This window comes from Panthera onca, assembly GCF_046562875.1.
Source record: "Panthera onca isolate mPanOnc1 chromosome E1 unlocalized genomic scaffold, mPanOnc1 haplotype 2 h2.Chr16_ul_13, whole genome shotgun sequence".
NCBI classification, from domain to species: domain Eukaryota; kingdom Metazoa; phylum Chordata; class Mammalia; order Carnivora; family Felidae; genus Panthera; species Panthera onca.
The window spans coordinates 294,884-312,122 of NW_027675812.1; the positions used below are offsets into that span (position 1 = coordinate 294,884).

Here is a 17,239-nt window from a genome sequence, read left to right on the forward strand (position 1 = left end):
ATTTTAATGGAAAAATGGCATAAATATTTTGTGTGTGTGGTGTTTTGTTTCGTTTTTGTGCTGCTTTCTAATGTGGCTGTTTCTTTGACAGGAAAAGGGAAATGGTTTCTAGCCTCTGCAAGACATCATATAATGAAGTACCTCAAGGACACTTACACTCACAAGAATTAAGCGGTAATAATAGATTCTAGAACTTCTTGAATAAATTACCTGATTGTGTACATTTTAGAAATTGTTTCAGTGATTAGTGTCGCTTTCTTTACTCCTAATGGCATATGATATCAACTAATATTACATGATGTGACAAATGCTGTAGTCTGTGAGTAAGCATAAGCAAACTAGGTAAAATAAGGATTCATAAATGTCTTTTTTTAGAAATATCTTCTGTTATATTGATAGGCAAAATGTAACATATGTGCTTATTTTAGTTAAAATATTTTGGGAAAAAAGTGTGAATATTACATCCAATGAATATATTAGTAAGCACTAGAGTCACTGATTTTACTAGGACTTAGTTCTTGGTACATAGTACCCTTCACTTCTTTTTTTTTCCCCCTTCACTTCTTGACACTGAACTCTCCCGTATCTTGGGCCTCTCCTTTATATTTATGGAGTCATTTAGCATATTTTTCCTTTCTGATCATCATATTAGGCATCTTTTTATTTTTTTTTTTTCATAAGTAATCTCTGTGCTCAACGTGGGCCTTAAACTCACAACCCTGAGATCAGAAGTTGCGTGTTCTACTAACTGAGCCAGCCAGGTGCCCCTATGTTAGGCATCTTTTCCTTTTTTTTTTTAATTTTTAATGTTTATTTATGTTTGAGAGAGAGAGACAGACAGACAGAACGTGAGCAGGGGAGGGGCAGAGAGAGAGGGAGACACAGAATCGTAAGCAGGCTCCAGGCTCTGAGCTGTCAGCACACAGCCCAATGTGGGGCTTGAACTCACGAACCACGAGATTATGACCTGAGCTGCAGTTGGATGCTTAATCAACTGACTCACCCATGTGCCCCAGACATCTTTTATCCTCCAGTTTTATTGGGATATAATTAAGATGTAGCACTGTGTAAGTTTAAGGTGTATAGCATAATGACTTGACTTACATATGTTGTGAGATGATTACCACAGTAAGTTTAATTAATATCCATCATCTCATATAGATACAGAAAAAAAGGAAAAAAAGTTTTCCTCATGAGGAGAACTGTTAGGATTGTAAACAACATCCATAGCCTTCCCTATTTTCTCATTGGAGAAGAGTCCCTTTCATGTCACTAATCCCTTCACTCTTAATTTTCTTTCATTGAATTTTCTTATGCTTCCTCAGGGACTGTGTCAATATTATACTCTATGTTTTTCAAAGAAGCTTCTTGAAAGAGTTGGTTTCCTTAATTATTTATTTACTTCCTATTTCACTGAAACCTGGTTTCCACCCCTAATACTCTACTAAAACTCCTGTTATTAAAGCCATCGTGGGGCGCCTGGGTGGCTCAGTCGGTTAAGCGTCCAACTTCGGCCCTGGTCATGATTTTGCAGTTCATGGGTTCGAGCCTCACATAGGTTGTTCTGACAGCTCAGAGCCTGGAGCCTGCTTCAGACTCTGTGTCTCCCGCTCTCTCTCTGCCCCTCCCCAGCTTGCACTCTGTTTCTCTCTCTCTCTCAAGAATAAGTAAACATTAAAAAAAACACATTGTTATCAATATGTTAGTCTTTCTCTGGTATTTAGCACTGTCATCTAGCACCTCTTTTTCTGAAAACTAAGGGTAGTACCCACTGAACTAAATTCAGTTTAATTCAACAGACATTTTTTGAGGATCTGTTCTGAAGTAGACACTGGCACTTGAAGAATGAAAAATCTTGCCCCCTAGAGCCTGATAGTTGAGTGAGGGATATTGACATGCAAGCAATCACAATACCAATAGCTTTGTCTGAGATATGTACCAAGTGATATGGGAGCATGGAAGAAGGATTTAAACATTCCCAGGGAAAATGGTGACTGCCTTTGCTATGTGAGCTTTGCATGACTTTTCTCAGTTTCTGAGAGTTGTTTAGGAAACTTGTAGACTTGGAGGTCATTAACTCTAGACATACCTAAAGAAATCATGAGATTGATTTTAAAGCAAAGAATTAGAACACAAAGACTTGCTCCTCTTTCTTCCTTTACTGATCATTGTTGTTTTTTTCATTGGGAGAGAGTGTAGCGGGGTTGACGATAATTATTCGTTTGAATTAATTAACCGTTTTGTCGTGTGTATTTAGCACTTCAGAAGGCCTGTAAAATTTTTAGCAAAATTCAAAGTGGTAAAATTTATGTGAATGATCTGCCAATGATCCATCACACCTTGAAGATTTTTATAAGTGATTCGGAAATGCAAAAGGCACTAAAGACTGTTGATATTGATGGTAAGTTTTGTGTTTTCATTATTAGTTTAAGGTTTGCAAACATGGATGTAAGTTCTATGTTGGTCAGATTAATTACACATCATAGGAAAGCTAAGCTTTATAATATGTTCTAAAAACTTTTTTTGCACATTTACAATAATATTAAAAAAATTGGGCCTCCGGTACAATTGGATTGGTTGATTACTAGATTGGATTATGACATACTTTCATCAACATCTGATATTTTTAGACTTTTAATTTTTGCTACTTGCATACGATAGGGAAGATTTCTTAAGGCAAAAGTGTTTGAGTATAAAAGACCAGATTAATATATTTATGTTAAAATTAAGAACTTTTATTTATCAAAAGACACTTTAAAGTAAAAAGACAAGTTATGAACTTGGAAATATTTGCAATTCACAGAAGTGACTAGTGGTTAGTTTTCAGAATGTGTAAAGAACTCATACAAATTAGTAACAAACAATGGAATAGAAAAGTGAGTAAGACACATGGATAAGAATATCACATAAAAGAAAATATATGTAGCCAATAATCATATAAAAATATTTTCCATCCTCAGTAGTCAAAAAAATGCAAATCAAAATCCTAATAATTTTATTTTAAAACCTCTGGAAAAGTAATTGTTCTTTTGTTGTCAGTGTCCAATACTTAAAGAAGTAAATAATAAATAGAGAACTGATTACATTTACAGATCATTCCAAGCTTATTAAGGAGGAGAGATAAGTTTAGAATAAAAATGGTATAGATAAGTTGAAGGATTGGTCAGAAATAAAATAAACTTAATACCCACAATGACACAGTAATACTCTGAGGTTAAAAGCATCAAGCTACTCAAATAAAAGATGTGGATTGGTTATTATAAAAAATTTGTAGATGGAGAATACTAGGAGTCAAATGGACCACCAATAGAACGTTACTTAGCAACCTAACAGGAATTGACAAGTTACAATAGCGTGCATTCGTCTATCTATCCGAGTCACCCCAACATTTTTTGAGTGTCTACTGTGCACAACTTTCAGAGGGTATAAAAATAAAATAATAAATATAAATCTAACTTTTAGAAAGACTAAAAAGCAACTCTATTTTTTCTGACATGTTTATTTATCCATATGTTAATTCTCTTGACATATAATTTTTTGGAGATTTATTATTAAAATAATTATTCAAAGTGGAAATAACTTTATTCTCTGAAAGCATAGGAGAATAGAAAGGAGAAAATAAAACTTATGTGTAATCCCACTACCCAGAGCTGAACTTTGGTATTTTTACATATATTTTTCTAGGATTTTTCTAAGCATGTGTGTGCGTGTATGTGTGTAACTGTGGTATATACATATGCATAAACACATAATTAGAAAAAATATATGTTGACTCACATGCATACAATTTTGTTACCTTTTTCTATTAACTTTATATGTTAGGCAACTTTCCATGTAAATAAATACAGATCCACACTGCCTTTTTAAATGTTTAATAACATTTATTCATTTTTGAGAGAGAGAGACAGAGCATGAGTGGGGGAGGGGCAGAGAGAGTGGGAGACACAGAAGCAGAAGCAGGCTCCAGGCTCTGAGCTGTCAGCACAGAGCCCGGCGTGGGGCTCGAACTCACAAACCGCAAGATCATGACCTGAGCCGAGGTTGGACGCTTAACCGACTGAGCCACCCAGGCACCCCAACACTGCCTTTTTAAATGGCTGTGTGCCAGGGTCCAGCCCCAGCAGGTCCTGGGGTTCCTGAAGGATTCACGGTGTCGGCGAAAATAACAAATGGACACGGACAACAACAGTGTGTTAGACTGGCCGCTTTATTGCGGCAACCGTGGCATTATGTTTGTTAGCAATTTCCTTGTAGCGTGCGTCATCTATGTTTCTTGGCTTTACCTAATTCTAAAAATGTTCCTTTGTGTAATCACCCATTAAGGGACAACATGGTTATTTTCTTGTAACGTTACAAGAAATTGATTAATTTCTTCATATTATTTTCATTATGTATCTATGTTTATTTATAGTCTATAAAGCATTTGCTTTGCTATTTTCATGAAAGGTCATCTATCTCTCAACACCTCAAGTGGAACATTTACAGGGACATGACTTCTTAATTGTTTCTTTGAACCATTTGCGTATAAGGAACAAAAGTTATTCGCTTTGGTCCGGGGTGCCAGGAGGGAGCCAAGACGGCCCTGGGAACCCACGCCTTATGCGCTCCCAGGGAGACAGTGTATACCTAGGAACTAATGAACCATTCTGTACCTTAACCCACCAGGTCCAGTTATCATCTGGAATGCCTCCTGGGGGCCAAGTGGGCCTAGGGTTGGAGTAATTTGTATCCATAGATACATTCCTTTGTTGCCAGGGTGGGGATTTCAAATCCATTTGTCCCCCTCCCTGGCTGGGAAATATATGGGGCTATCCTTCCTTTAGGTAGGGGAGTCTTTACAGGGGGTGGCAAGGGCTGGATATAGGCCCGCATAATTTCCCTGCGGAATCTTATTTCTTTCCCCCGTGGTCCTTTTCCCAGGGGGCCTGTCATGGGCAATTCCCCAACCGACAAATCCCCAGGTACTTTCATTGGTAGGGGGGCTTCCCTGACCAATGCTAAGGCCAAATTACATAAAAGCAGGAGTACGAGAAGCTTCGCTGTCGGTGCGCCGCCATGCAGTCCCGATCCGTCCACCGCCCGGGCCCTGCCATCAGGCTGGTTGGAGAGCTTGGCTTTTGGCAGCTGTGAATTATTCTGTGGAACAGATCAAAGCACAAAAACAAATTGTTTTGAAAAATAAGCTATATAACAAATAATCTAAATAAATATGTTATTTCTAATATTTTTGCTGTTATAAGCTGGGTTTTTTCTCTTTATCTCATCAGGCAAAAGATAGGTTACTAAAATTGAAATTGCTAGGTCAAAGGATGTGAACATTTTAAGGCTTTTAAGTAATACTGTTATTAGAAATTCAGGGGCACCTGGGTGGCGCAGTCGGTTGAGCGTCCGACTTCAGCCAGGTCACGATCTCGCGGTCTGTGAGTTCGAGCCCTGCGTCAGGCTCTGGACTGATGGCTCGGAGCCTGGAGCCTGTTTCCGATTCTGTGTCTCCCTCTCTCTCTGCCCCTCCCCCGTTCATGCTCTGTCTCTCTCTGTCCCCAAAATAAATAAAAAACGTTGAAAAAAAAAATTAAAAAAAAAAAAAAAGAAATTCAAAGCAATAAATCTTTAGAACTTTAGATTTCAAGACTTCAGATGGAGTTTCTTCCAATTACCTGGATTTACCGTTGGGGAAACTGAGGGACAGAAAGATAAAAGTCTACTCCAAAGCCATACAACCTATTTTACTTTATTTGTTTTTATTTTATTTTAATTCCAGTTAGTTAGCATACAGTGTTGTATTAGTTTCAGGTGTACAATATAGTGATTCAGCAATTCCCTATATTACACAGTGCTCATCAAGATAAGTATACTTTTCATCCCCTTCACCTATTTCATCCATCCCCTCATCCACTTTCCCTCTGGTAACCCCCAGTTTGTTCTCTATAGTTAAGAGTATGTTTGTTGGTTTGTCCTGTTCCCCACCCCCGCCCCCCACCACTTTGTTCATTTGTTTTGTTTCATAAATTCTACATGTGAGTAAAATCATATGGTATTTGTGTTTCTCTGACTGGCTTATTTCACTCAGCATTATACTCCCTAGCTCCATCCATGTTTTTGCAAATGGCAAGATTTAATTCCTTTTATGGCTGAATAATATTCCATTGTATGTGTGTGTGTGTGTGTGTGTGTGTATATATACATATATATATATATACATATATATATGTATATATATATATACACACACACACACACACACACACACCACATCTTCATTCATCTATCGATGGACATTTGGACTGCTCCCATAATTTGGCTATTTTAAGTAATGCTGCAATAAACATAGGGATGCCTATATACCTATGAATTAATGTTTATGTATTCTTTGGGTAAATTCCCAGAGGTGCGATTACTGGATCATATGGTAGTTTTCATTTTTTGAGGAATCTCCATACTGTATTCCACAGTGGCTACACCAGTTTGCATTCCCACCAACAATGCACAAGGGTTCCTTTTTTTTTTCTACATCATTGCTAACACTTGTTTTTTCTTGTGTTTTTAAATTTAGCCACTTTGATAGGTGTGAGGTGATATCTCATTGTGGTTTTGATTTGCATTTCCCTGATGATGAGTGATGTTGAACACCTTTTCATGTGTCTGTTGGCCATATGTAGGTCTTCTTTGAAGAAATGTCTGTTCCTGTCTTCTGCCCATTTAAAATGGATTATTTGTTTTTCTGGTGTTGAATTATATAGGTTCTTTATATATTTTGGATACTAACCCTTTATTGGGTATGTCATTTGCAAACATCTTATCCCATTCAGTAGGTTATTGTTTAGTTTTATTGGTTGTTTCCTTTGCTGTACCAAAGCTTTTTATTCTGTGGTAATCCCAGTAGTTTATTTTTACTTTTGTTTCCCTTGCCTCAGGAGATGTATCTAAAAAGATGTTGCTATGGCTGATGTCAGAGAAATTACTGCCTCTGCTCTCTATTAGGATTTTTATGGTTTTAGGTCTAACATTTAAGTTCTTAGTCCATTTTGAACTTTTGTGTATAGTGTAAGAAAGTGGTCCAGTTTCATTCTGTTGCATGTTGCTGTCCAGTTTTCCCAACACCGTTTGTTGAAGGGACTCTCTTTTCCAAATGCATATTCTTGTCTCCTTTGTTGAAGATTAATTGGCCATTTAACTGTATGTTTACTTCTGTGTTTTCTATTCTGTTCCATTGATCTATGTGTCTATTTTTGTGCCAGTACCACACTGGTTTGATTACTACTGCTTTGTAATATAACTTGAAATCTGGAATTATGATACCTCCAGCTTTCTTTTTATTTTTGAAGGTTGTTTTGGCTATTTGGAGTCATTTCTGTTTCCATACAAATTTTAGGATTGTTAGTTCTAGTTCTGTGAAATGCTGTTGGTATTTTGATAGGGATTGCATTACATTTGTAGATTGCTTTGGGTAGTATGGATATTTTAACAATATTCTTCTAATTCGTGAGCCCGGAATGTCTTTCCATTTGTTTGTGTTATCTTCACATTCTTTCATCAATGTTTTATAGTTTTCTGAGTACAGATCTTTCACCTCCTTGCTTAAGTTTATTCTTGGTATTTTATTATTTTTGGTGCCATTGTACATGGGATTGTTTTCTTAATTTCGCTTTCTGCTGCTTCATTATTAGTGTCCATACAAACAATTTTAGATAACATATGTTAGTTTAAATTTTTATTCCTTAATTTTTACATTGAAAAAATGTAGACCTATATTGAATATCTTGGTAAAAATTGCAAATACAAGAAAAAGTTTAATAACTGAATATAAAGGTTTTTTTGTTTTAAGTTAGTATTTTTAGCTTAAAGAAGTTTACAAATTACAAAACGAAAATTATCTCTTCACCTCAATCTTTCCCTACAATTCTTCATAGTACACACTTAATAATTTGGTAGGTATTTTTCCTGGATATTTGTTATATACATTTTAATTGGTCTCATATTGATTAATGGTGAAGTTACCTCTAAAATTTTTGCTATTACAAATAATGCTATAAAGAGCATCCTTGTTCATCAATTCTTGCACATTTGTGTAAATATTTTTATAGGATAGATTTCTAGAAATGAAGAAGCTGGGTCATAGGATATGCATATACCTATAGGAACATGGTTTATGTCAAGTCATGTTATCTTGTCCAGCTTTATTGAGATATAATTGACAAATATAAATTGCATATATTTAAAGTGTACAACATAATGATTTGATATACATATACATTGTGAAATGATTACCAGCTATCAAGTAAAGAACATCTCCATCACCTCACATAGTTACCTTTTTTGTGTGTGATGAGAACACTACTCTCTTAGGATATAGTCTCTCAGCAAATTTCAAAGATACAATATAGTATTATTAACTATAGTCACCATGCTGTACATCAGATTCCCAGAACTTGTTCATCTTATACCTAAAGTTTGTATCCTTTGACAAACATCTGCCCATTCCCTCCACCCTCCAGAATATGTCATATACATAGAGGTTACATTTTCTTTATTCATCTGTTGGTGAGCATTTAGGCTGTTTCCATTTCTTGGCTATTGTGCATAATGCTGCAATGTTTGAAGTGCACATAGCTCTTTGAGACAGTGCTTTTATTTCCTTTGGGTATATATCCAAAAGTGAGCTTGCTGGATGATATGATAGTTCTGTTTTTAATTTTTAGACAAAACCTCTGTACTGTTTTTGGAATTGGCTATTCCAATGGATTTTAAATTATCTGCATATTTTATAGTTTTATTGAGGTATATACTTGACATATTTAAAGTATACAATTTGAAAATTTCTACATATGTATATACTTGTGAAAACTCAATCCCATTATACCCCTTTGTAAGCCCCCATTCTCTTTCCACAACCCCCCCTCACTACTTCCCAAGCAAACACTAACCTGCTTCTGTCACTACAGATTGTTTGTATTTTCTAGAACTTTATATAAATGATATCATGCAGTAAGTACTCATTTTTTTAGTTTGATTTCTTTCACTCAGCTTAATTATACTGAGATTCATCTATGCTTTGGTACATATCAGGTTTATTTCTTTTTATTGCTAAGCAGCGTTCTCTCTTATGGATGTACCATGATTTGTTCATCCATTCATTAATTGATGATGTTTGGATTGCTTCTAGTTTTTGGCTATTACAAATAAAGCTGGTGTAAACATTCATTTATGTGTCTTTGTGTAGTCATATACTTTCACTTATCTTGGGTAAATACCTGATGGTAGGATAACTGGGTCATATGGTAGGTATATTTGAATTTTTTAGAAACTGCTAAACTGTGCTTGCAAAGCAGCTGAATTATTTTACATTGTTATGAACAATTTATGACAGTTTCAGATGCTTCTCATCCTTGTCAATCCTGGAATTGGTGAGCCTTTAAAAATTGTCATTCTAATAGATGTATGGTGTTTTCTCGTTGTGGTTTTAATTTACATTTCCTGAATGATCAAATGATTTTGAATATATCTTCATGTGCTTTTTTTGCTACCTGTATATCTTATGCCCATTGAAAATGTGTTTGTGTTCCTACTATTGCATTTTGAATGTATATATTCTGAATACGAGTCCTTTACTGGATATGTGAGAGAGAGCACAGGCAAGGGAGGAATAGAGAGGAAAGAGAATCCCAAGCAGGCTCTGCCCTGTCAGCACAGAGCCCTATGCGGGGCTTGAACTCACCAACTGTGAGATCATGACCTGAGCCAAAATCAAGAGTCGGAATTTAACCAGCTGAGCCACCCAGCCACCCCAATTTTTGAAGAATATCTTTCAACTTAAGTTCATACTTCTGAAGAAGTCTAGTCTACAACTATTTCTTGTATGGATTGTGCTCTTGATGTTTTATCTATAAGGTTTTTGTTTAAACCTAAATCACATAGAAGTCAGAAAACAAATCAAAATAATTGATTGAAATTTGCACAAATGTTTCATTGTTTCTTTGAAGGAAAGGAGAAACCACTCTCAAGTTATTACACTGAAAAAAAATTTTTGAGGTAGACAACTTGACAAATTTTCCAATCCAGAAAGTGTTTCTGTGGTTTAGAAATGAGAACAACTAAGCCTTGTCAATTTCTCTGAACGTAGAAGCCTGCAGACCACCAGAAGCACTGAAATGTTCTTTTATAAGTTACTTTGTTCAGATTACATTAATTTAAAATGTAAATTTATAATAAGTTTCTTCCAAACACAGATAAACCCTTTCAAAATTGGCCTCATTTACTATATGAAGAGGAAAATGACATTAGAGTTATTTAACTTGAAGAGTCTTGAAAAATTAAGATGTTGCTTGACACAGATCTATGCTTGTCTAGAAAATGAGGCAGAAGAATCCTGATTCTGTGTTTTGTCACACTTTGTAAATCTGGATTTTCAGCTCTAGCTGCTCATCAGAGATGACCTGTGCATTAACATGCAGAAAAAAAAGCTCCATAATTTCAACTTCTCACTCAAACCAAGCAATAATTTCTTACTGAAATTTTCATTTGTACAATTTAGATTTCTTTCTTTCTTTTAATAAATAGGCATTACTTTTTGCGTGATAAATGAGATGATTTTTTGGATGAAGATTTTAATATTGTGCAATATTTTGTGCATTTGTTTAATGCATTTTGTGTGTGTGTGTGTGTAATGAGAGAGAGAGAGAGAGAGAGAGAGAGAGAGAGAGAGAGAGAGGAAAGGAGGAGAGGAGAGAAGGAGATGGAATGATTTGAGGCAAAGCTTTCATTAGAGTCTCATCTGGATCTGTAATCTCCCCTAAAACCACTGGTATAGAGGGTCTTAGCTAGAACACGATGAAATCAGTCCTATTCTTTTCAGGTAAAACCATTATATATGTAAAATTGACAAATTGCATGATTTTTTTGCACCTAATGACAAGTATAAAAATTAGAGCTTTGAGTAAAGAATATTGCAGTATCTTAAATTCTAATCTATATCATTTTGATTATTGCTGGGCACTATTTACTATATAATTAAAATGTGTAATTATGTTTTTATGATAGGTTTTCTTTTTACATTCTATATTTAATGTTAATGCTCCTCTAGACTATCAGTTAATTCTATTCACATTTTTAGTTTGCATTTTTATCTTATGTTCTTAATGAGTTTGCTAATGCAGTTTTTTTCCTTCTGTTTCTGAACCATTATTATAGTTAATGGAATGCTGGATTTTTCAGATTTCCTTAAGACTGTGAATGATGTTTGTTATTTGGTCTCCCAGGATCCAGGTAAAAAAAAAAACGATTCTTCAAAATTGCAGAAAAGAATGATTTTGATTGTCACTGATTTTAGGGTGGGATGGTTATATGAATTTATGTTTTTTTCAGATCTCTTACATAGTTTTTTCCCCTGTAGCCTAGGTTGAGAAAAATTAGACACGAGTTATTTCATAAAAGGCACTAAAAACCTGTCCACCCCAATGAGTATCCTAATTTTCTATCCATAATCTCCACTTATTCCTGCATGCAACTGCTAGATTTTCTTAACACACGATTTTTGTCATATCATTCTCCTGCTCAAAAATTTAGATGCTTTTCCTGTGATGAAATGAATGTGGTCCAAACCCTTATGCTTGACATCCTCACCCCCTTATAATTTTTCTTGCCACTTTCCTCTTGGTAGAATCTTTTCCAGGCAAGAACCCCATGCTCCAGTTATAGACACAAATGTCTATACATGCCAATTTCATTCTTGTTTCCAGGCCTTTCTTTGTTCATGTGTTTTTTTCTTTTTTTCCCTTTGAAATCTCATATCTGTTTTCTTCTCCATTGTGAATAGTACTTTCTTTGCTCTCTTTGGAATCTGCTTGTATTTCTCCCTAAAAATTTCCGACACTGATGGATCTCCTAACAACTTTTAGTTTACACTCCTATAAATAGCAAAGAAAGTGATTGGAAGAAATATTCATGTTACTGATAGAAACAGTGCTTCCAATATTCTGAGATCTCTAGGGTTTGTGACCTAATTTTAACAGTTCTTTGGGTTAAAACAAATCAAAACAAAAACCAGTTCCTTGGTTTTGCCATTAGGCAAGATCAAATTCCTATGATCTGTCCTTGGGATTATATATTTCTGTCAACCAGCCTGTATTTTCTTGGAATCAAGGATATATGAATGTGATAATCTTTATATACCTGGATAAGAAGCAAGAGGCAAGAAAAACTCTTTAATGTTTATTCATTAATGTAGTGAATGTTATTTAATACATTACCGTATGCATCAGTTAGCAATATAGATGTGATGCTTGGCTTGCTTTCCCTCTTTGAATTTCTTCCTACTTGGCATTTTGATTAACTCCTATAGCACTGGGTTTCCTCTTTGTCTACTTGGTTTTCAGGTTATAGCTTTTTCTTGACTAGATTTGTAAGTGTGTTTGGGTACCTAAGTACTGCCTGCTTGTCGAGCCACAGTTGAGCTATCATGTATTCCTTTGTTTTTCAAGTTCTGGTTTTCTATTTTGACCTTATTTATTATTTATGGTCAAATGTTCTGAGACCAACCAAGAAGTGCCAAATTTCTTTTCTTCCTCTTAAAACAGTATGCCTAATTCTCAAATACACTATTTTTAGTAAAATATCCAAGCAATATAATAGTATATAAATGTAAAATACCCTCTTTAATCCTTCCTATATTAAAGTTAATGTTGACTTTAGCATCTTTTATTATATGCATTTATGAATGTATATATTTACATATTTTGTAAGAGAAAATGAGTTATCAGTTACTAGGCAGAAGAGAACTAGAGTACCTGGGTCTTATAGAGGCAAGTGAAAAGATCAAGCATACAGTTAGAAATCAAGAGACCCTAAGAAAATAAAAGGGAAAAATATGATCATCTTATACTTTAAGAGAAAGGGATCATGCTATGTACTTTGTTGTCTAGCATGATTTTTTTTTTTTTAACTGAGTAATATGTCTTGGAAAGTTTTCCCCATGCCAGTAAGTGTAGGTCAGCCTTTTACTTAAAAAAAAATTGTTTTTAAGTTTATTTTTATTTATTTTGAGAGAGATACAGAGCAAGTGAGGGAAGGGCAGAAAGTAAGGGAGATAGAATCCCAAGCAGGCTCCATGCTGTCAGTGTAGAGCCTGATGTGGGGCTTGATCTTACAATCCATGAGGTCATGACCTGAGCCAGAATAGTCGGATGCTTAACCAACTGAGCCACCGAGGTGCTCGATCCTTTTATTTTTTAATAGCTGCATGGTGTCTGAAAAATGTAGATGTACTATAATTTATTTAACTAATCCTTTATTGATTCTAATTATCTTCCTATTATAGACACTTTCACAATGAATATCTTTTCTTATATTTTATATTTTATACATATTTATTTTCACATTATAGTTTATATATGTGTGCTTGTGTCCTTAAGTTCCTTTCAAGGCAAAATTAGTTGCCAGTTATTAGGTAGAGGAGAACCAGAGGGACCCCTATGTGTGCATTGGGGCATGCCTTCAACACTCAGACAGATAGTTTTCAACTCTTCCTTAGCCTTCACTTCCTGCGTGTGTATATCCTCAACGTAAGCCAGACCTGAGAGTTCAGAACCTACTCTGGTATTCCTGGGTACAGACCTGTTTATGTGTGTGGCCATCTAGATGCTCAGGAATATGTTGGAACTTTTCAAAGGCCTCTACAGACGTCTCATTTCCCAGATTTTCCTTTTAAGCTTGTTTGTTAGCCTATTATTTGCCCCAATTGTTTTTTTTTTAATGGCATGAATCTACATTTATTGACTTGTAAATAGGTCCATGGCATATTTTTAGTGAAAAGGCAGTATACTATATGTACTGTTTTAATTGAGTGAAATGTTCACAATCGTTGATGAACGTAAAGAGACATAGAAAGGTATCCAAGTAGGATATTAATCAAAATGCATCATTTTTTGCATGCCCTGGTTGGGAAATTTGTGTTGCTTTTATCTTTCTTCTTTGTACAGTTGTGGGTTTATTTGATTTTTAAAAATCAGTGGGTCGGGGCCCCTGGGTGGCTTAGTCAGTGGAGTATCTAACTCTTGATTTTGGCTCAGGTCACAATCCCAGGGTTGTGGGATCAAGCCCCAAGTCAAGCTCCACATTAAGCATGGAGCCTGCTTGGGATTCTCTCTCTGTCTCTCTCTCTCTCTCTCTGTCTCTCTCTCTCTCCCTCTCTCCCTCCCTCCCTCCCTCCCTCCCTCTGCCCCTCTCCCCTGTTCTCTCTCTCTCTCCAAAAAAAAAAAAATTTTTTTAATCCTAAAAAATATTAGTATGTCATTGGAAGAGCAGCAATAGCATTTAAGAGCAGGGCTCCTGAATCTGACTGGTTTTTGTTCATTTGTCTCAAGTTTTTACTTAAACTAATTAGTTAGTATATAGTATAATACTGGTTTCGGGAGTGGAATTTAGTGCTTCATCATTCACATGTAACATCCAGTGCTTGCTCCAACTATTACCCACCACTTCAGACCGTTATAATGTTAACTAATTGCCTCTGATTGTGTTTGAGGAGTACTTCCAGGGAAAAGGCTCTTTGCCTTGGGCAAGCTTTGAGTCCGGTCAAATAAGGCAGCTTGGCAAGTAGGGTCTTCCAGGGAGCCACAAGACAGGTCTAATAATGACAGTTCTTAGAGAATGGGGCTTTGAAGAAGTTCCAAACTCATTCTTCTCCATTGGCTGTCAGGCGGCTGTTTTTCATCATGAGGGTAGGCTCTTAGTTTTCAAGGCTCCTGGGAAGCTGGGATGGTAAGATGGGAATAATGGCAAGCTAAAATGCCACAAAGCTCACTATTACTGAAGTTCAGCCGTTTTTCTGAAAGAAAACACTCTTTGGATTACTCTAAGCCTTTGATTTATAGCCAGAGTTTTGAAAAAAGTTGATTCTGACAGTTTGCGTCCGTGTTCTCACAGCTTTTATGGAGGAGAGGATTCCCAGAGGTCCTTCCTCTGCTACTTTTGCTCGCCTGGTCAATAACAACTGGTTGGTTGGATGAGTGAATAATGCCCAGTTCTTCCGCCATGATTGTGCAAATCTAAGAACTTGTGGATCACTAGGCTTGTTATATCCTGAATTCTGAGAAAATGTAGTCTGACAAAAAGTGATTCGCTCTCTGAAGTTGATTATGGGAATTGTGTTTCCTTATCAAATTAAGGGGTGCGGTAGTCGGAGGATCACTTAAATTTAGCATTAGGACACAGGTATCAATCTGTTTAGATTTTAAGGAGGACATCTGTTTAGGGAAAATTCTCTCATTAATATGAATATTTTCATTTAACTGTGTTCTGTCCAATTCATTTTTAAAAAATTATTTATTTAAAGTCAAATTAGTTAACATACAGTGTTGTATTGGTTTCAGGAGTAGAATCCACTGATTCATCACTTACATATAATACCCAGTGCTCATCCCAACAGGTGCCCTCCTTAATACCCCTCACCCATTTAGCCCATCCCCCATCCACCTCCGCTCCAGCAACCCTCAGTTTGTTCTCTGTATTTAAGAGTCTCATTGTTTTTATCTTATTTTTCCTTTCCTTCCCCTATGTTCATCTGTTGTGTTTTTTAAATTCCATATATGAGTGAAAACATATTTGTCTTCTTCTAACTGACTTATTTCACTTACACAATACACTCTAGTTCTATCCATATTGTTGCAAATCTTTCCAATTCATTTTTGATGTTAAGGACTGTTAGCATAAGAAAATGAAGTTTCTGTGGAGAAATAGAAGACCTTTAAATAGTGGTTAAACCATTGCTAAACTCTTTGTAATATAAAAAATCTGAAGAGAAATTTTGCATCTATTCTGTTCTTTCTTTTACACTATTTTTTCTAAATTACATTTTAAAACAATGATGCCCTCAAATTTTAGATTAAGCTGCCTTGCTATTATAGATTATACCACTGATAGATATGAAATTATTTTAGTTACAAGGCTTAACTAAGCGGTGAATACAGAATAATCAGATAATCCAGAGCTTTTTAGCACAATGCCTATAGCTTTTAGCACAATGTTTGGCATATAGATAGCATTCAATAAATACCACCTATCTTTGCTAATATTATATCAATAGTGATAATAGCAAATATTACATTTTATATTAGGAATGTGGTCCTAATATAAATTGGGCAAATGGAATTGGGCAAATGCCTACTTGCAGGTAAATTTTTAGAAAACCCTATGCCTATGTAAAGGTATTGTACCCTGGTAGGCTGTTGACACAAAATCAGCCCCTCCAAGAAAAGCTGTTGATTCTCATGATAAAATAACTTCTTTGTTTATTATATTTTTGCAGCATTCCAGAATGCCTTGAAGATTTTCTGTAGGATAAAAAGTGGTCGAGTTGCGACTGATGAACTGGCTGCTGTTTTGGATAGCATGGATATTCCTGTAATTCCTGAAACTTTTCCAGGAAGTGATAAAACATGCTAGTATAGACAGTGAGTTATTTGAATTACTATGTAAATATACCTTTCTTGGATATCAGTGCTCTGATTCATCCTTTATCTCTCCTTCTTGATTCTTACCTCTTGCCACCTATCAATGTTGCTTACTGGTGTCTGTGGTAAGAGATAGTCTAGAAAAATTAAATGAGAAATTTCTAAAATTATTAGATTTTGGTATGTTTGATAAAAATCTAAGAGAAAAATGTATTTATTTTCTTTTCAAACTTTCCTCTCTTTTCCATTTCTTGTTTGTGGAGAGATGGTTTCTTTAATGTCAAGGGCATTGGCTTCACAAATTAGGAGACCTAAATTTCTTGAATTTTTAACTTTATTAGATAGCTTTGATTACACAATCTTCTCATGCTATTCAGTTACTCTTTGCAAAATGTAGATTTTTAAAAAAACATTATGAATATATTTAGCAGATGTTTTGTATTACATGTTTATATGTCACCAGGGGTGTCTGATAATAATGGATTGATAAATGATTGATTCATTGATTATCCATGTATTTAATGAGTCAGTCATTTAATATCTACTGTGCTTGGAACTATGCAAGGTGATACAGAGATGAATAGAACACATTTCTTTTTCCAAAGGAGTTCACATTCTAGCGTGGAAAGAGTCAAATAAAATGAAAATTTAATGTCGTATATAGCAAATACTGTTACAGAATGTAGTTAGGCTGCAAATGTATACTGGAAACACCAGGGAAAGATAATCAGAGAATGTGATGTCTGAGCTAAATCTTGAAGGATCAATAGGGGTTAGTTGGTTGAAGGTGGTAA

The 17,239-nt window shown here is 35.4% G+C and overlaps 1 pseudogene; it reads left to right on the plus strand.

The window, feature by feature from the left end:
- LOC145715134 (EF-hand calcium-binding domain-containing protein 13-like) overlaps window positions 1-17,239 on the plus strand; it is a 99,009-nt pseudogene that overhangs the window by 17,137 nt on the left and 64,633 nt on the right.